Raw genomic sequence first — 4,584 nt, forward strand, 5'->3', positions numbered from 1 at the left:
AGAAAGAAAGAAAGAAAGAAAGAAAGAAAGAAAGAAAGAAAGAAAGAATAACAAATCGATCATTTAGATTCAACAAGTGCTACTTACACCTTTGCGATCTGAAACACAGTTTGATGTTTTTTTTTTGTTTGTTTGTTTGTTTTTTAAATCTTAGTATGATATGTCATGATTTTATTTATGGGGTTCTTTAAAAGTTATTTGAGATAAGTTGGTTGGGCATTTGATTGTAGCAAAAGGGAATTTCCTGAGTGATGCTCAAAAACAGAGCTTCCTCTCTCCCAGGCCTGACACACATGGTGGGGTCATACCACAACTGTGGTGGGGTTTGCAGGCTCCCATGAAAGATTAAATCCCAGGGAAAAATATAAAAGTGTTGTTATGAAATGTGTGTGTGTGCATGTGCGTGCATGTTTATTATGCTGTGGCTGTGCAGTACAGGATGCTGAGTGTGTGAACCAGGGTCTGTCCCACTGAATCGATGGGTGTGCAAGACGAGAGGAAGGATAATAAGCACAAGAGGATATTTGAGTATGCAGTGTTTTGTCATTTCTCAGCGCTACTCGTTTTTTCAGTGTCTGTGTGTATTTTACATGTAGCAGAAGGAGGGGTCTGTGGTGAATGCTTTTCCACTCATATCCACAGGCAGTTCCACATACTTCCTGTGCAAACAAATACAAGCAAGAGTTCATGTTCTTTCCAGTAGGTTAGGTGCAAGGGAGCAGGAGCAGAACCTTTCTAAAATGTGTCACCACACATGGAATTATTTTAATTCCAGTATAAAGATGAAACCTGAATTTGTGACCATGACTCTGTGTCACCACACAAACACACAGTGTTCTTGATATGATCAAATTGGTTTATCAATTAAGTATTCACTTTGTTAAATGTGTTATTTTTTAAATCATGTGATTTGTGTAAAAGAAAAAAAATGTGATGTGCTCACATTGTCTTCTGTCTGGCCTTGTCTTGTTCTCCCAGCTGTCCTAACACTGGTCTATGTTGACAGTAAACACAGCTGCAGGTCACAGAGGCCCTGCTCTGGTCAGACACGAGACTCTGAAGGCCAGTGGAGGAGAAAGAGTGAGCATGCATTGAGCATGAATGCAAAAACAAGAGGGAAATCACGTAATTTGGAAAGGCAGAGTTCACTTCAGAGGCAAAAGAGTTGGAGATATTCACTTTTAGTGCAGGAGGAGCCCCTTAGCTCTTTTAAGAATGAAAGTAACAAGCAGGAATGAAGTAGAAAGGAAGGTAAATAGGCAAAGAATTGCGCAAGAGAATATGTTTCCCTTAAACTATAGGACAGGGTGACCAGGAGAGAAAGCAGAATGCATCAAGGATCAATTTTATTGTAGAGCAGGGAAAATCAAAAAAACAAGAACTGAGTAAAAGGCATTATAAAATGAATTTGAAGGAAAAATGATTTTGAAAATGGAGGATGATAAAGACATGTTTATGTTGTTGACATGTAAGCCAACAGAAAATGTAACAAAGCAATCTAAAGACAAGTGTGACCTTAAATGTGTGTGTGTGGTTGGGGGGGGGGGGGGCAGCTTTACCATAATTGTAGATTGGATGTATCCTTAGGATCAATATATTGCTATATATCTATCTTAAGGTTTTTAATGGATGACATTAGTATTGCTTACAGACACACCACCATTAGGAGTCTGTGACCTTTGGGTGCATGAATGATAGATTGTCTTGCCGTGACTGCATGGAATTGCCTTGGCTGTAAGAGACGTGTTGTTTGGGTAACCTTCCCATTCATATTTATATACTCATCAATGGAAGTCCATTCAGGGAGAAGATGCAAAGATATGTGAGAATGTACTCAGACATTAACGGACATAAGTCACACATCTCACCACCCACTGTTGTTCATATACGTCAGCCAACTTTTGCATGCCCGCACACACAAGTGCCAAAAAAAAAAACACCCACTGTTTGACATGTTCTTTTCCGGCCCCTAAGGACAGATCAGGCACAGCTGTGACTTGCAAGGTCATGAAGCTTGAAGGGGTCAGACTGAGCAGACTCTGAGAGAGCCCAGTGTAGGGTCACGGGTCACTCCCAGCAGCCCTGGCGGTGTGAAAGGTCATGGGTCAGAGTCTCACCACGATGCGTCGGCTGGATAGGGTTTCAAAAGGCGGCTGGGGCCAGTGAAGAGTACAGATTTATAGATACCGAGCCTAGCTTCGGTCCTTAGCCCAAGGTAATTACACAGAATATGAGCATGCCCACTGAGGCTTGGCCACCATATTTCATTTCCATCCTGAGCCCCTGTAGACTGAAAAAAATACACGAGATAGCCTGGGAGAAAAAGAAAGGAGAGACCATGGGGCGGCAAGCCAGAGAAGGGAAGATCCATTGATGCAAGTTAAGGAAAGGTTAAAAAAAGATGTGGTGAGAATTGAAGAAAAACTAAAAAAAAAAAAAAAGCGTGCAAAAAGCCAAGTTATTCGCTTTGAGTAGAGTGTGAGTAAAGTCAGAGTTAAGGAGGAGCGGGTGGTTGAGTAAAGGCAAAGGGTCATATTTGTTACTAAACAAAACTCCATTCTTGGCAACAAGACCTTTGACGTCAATTCCAGTAAGACAGGGAGAAGGTCGCAGGGATCATCCCTGGGGAAGGCCGGGAGCCGGAATGACATGAAGCATGGACAGCAGGGAGTGACAGCCTCGCGAGAGGAGCATAGGAACAGATGGAGGACAGGGGTGTGTATGTGTGTGTGTGTGTGTGGGGGGGGGGCAGTGAAAGAAAAGAAGAGCCCAGAAATTAGATTAGTTTAAAAACTGAAGTTGTAATGCAGTGAGCCTGATATCCTTCTCAGAGCAGTTTCCCGTGAGAAACTGATCGGGCCTCTGCAGGCTCATCGAGACAGTTCAAACATATTTACCCCTTGTTGGAAGGTACAAATTAAATCACGCTCTTCCACAAAGAGGGGATGTTTTCCCCTTCTGGTCTGATGTCATGGTAGTGGGGCAGCATAAAGTGGGGGGTGGCCCACTCTGGCCCACATGCATTTATCTTAGAGGTCATTTATCTTGCAATGGCTTTCCCTCCCAACCCTTTATTTTCCCCGCTTTTCTAAATTCTTCTGATACATTTTGCAAACATTCTGTCAAAGTCCCTGTGTGCCTTGCTACCCACAGATGTATACATACAAAGATGATGAAATTTCAGAACAAGAGCTCTGTCTTCTTCTTACACTAACTCTATTATCTCCTCACCGTCCTTTGCTTTCTCTCATCTTCCCTTTGCCTTGCACACCCTTGCTTTTTATCCAGTTTTATTTGAAAAGGGCACATATCTGAAAAAAGTTGCAAGCACTCATCCCTTTGTTCCTGTCTTAACAATGCAATAACAAATTTCACAGGCGATCATTACAGTAATTGCTTCATAATTGCATCGACAATAGCCTTGACTTCACCCCTTTTCCCATGTGAGAGCGTCCAGGCCTACAGACTTGGGTGATGCATATCTGTATATGACCTAAAACCAGGATGTGTTTTAGTCCCTGTCATTAAGCATTTGGTCAACCAGCCATCATCGTATCATTTTTAAACTGAAACACAAGAAAGATTCCTCCCTTTTTGGCATTTTGTTTTGTACTTTGTTTCACTTACTTGCTCTATTATTATGAGATATCGTTGAATAGTAAATGTTTCCAGATAATTTTCTGATGGACAGTGCAGAGTCCTTCACCCTCAACCCACTCATTTTGCGTTATTAGAAAGCAGCATCTGCTTTAAATGCTGCTATCTTTTTTCCTCAAAGAGATGCAGAACTTATCTTGACCAAACACATTTTTGAAAGATCATCCTGTATGCTAGTGGACATGACTTGCATGTGTACTTATATGCACACAGAAAGCATGCATTTGAAACAGATTTATGATTGTTGTATTTTATTTGTCTCTACTTCTGAGACAAACTAAACACTATAGGACTCCAGCAAAAAAAAGAGAAAACAATAAAAAAATCCTTTAGTCATACAAGTACACAATAACTCACTCAATTATTTACAACTGAACTCATTCGGAAAGGAAGCATATGTAATCTACTCATCCATGCTGTGAAGATGCTGAGAGATAGTGGAGGAGAAGGAGAAATGGGGTGTGTTCAGGGACAAGGCAGGCGGCCAGCTGAGAATGAATTCTGTTTCCGTAACAAACTCCCCAAAGAGAGGTGGGAACCAGTAAACAAACCAAGTGGGGAAAGTGTTTCCTGCTTTAATGACAAAAGGAAAGAGCCTACAAGAAAGGCAGAGAACGAGGGGAAACACAGCTAGGAACTGGCGCAGTGTGTCATCTGTCAGCCGTTCTGTGCGTGCGTGTGCATGTGTGTGTGCCCTCTGCTCTGTTTGTGCGTGGGCCAGCAGCCTACACAAAGGCACCAATGGGGCATACTCGCAGATGGGTAAACAAAGCCTTTGTTTACTTTTTTGTGTCTTGTTATGTTGGGAGAGATCGTGTGGTATTGATTTTTCTCAGTCAGGGCCAAGAACAGCGGAGATTGGTAGTAAATTTTCCCACTGAATGTGATGTCTTCACAGGTTCATTCGCAAGCGCACTTGCAGAGTCT

The sequence above is a fragment of the Austrofundulus limnaeus genome, unplaced genomic scaffold, assembly GCF_001266775.1.
Source record: "Austrofundulus limnaeus strain Quisiro unplaced genomic scaffold, Austrofundulus_limnaeus-1.0 Scaffold92, whole genome shotgun sequence".
In the NCBI taxonomy this organism is placed as follows: domain Eukaryota; kingdom Metazoa; phylum Chordata; class Actinopteri; order Cyprinodontiformes; family Rivulidae; genus Austrofundulus; species Austrofundulus limnaeus.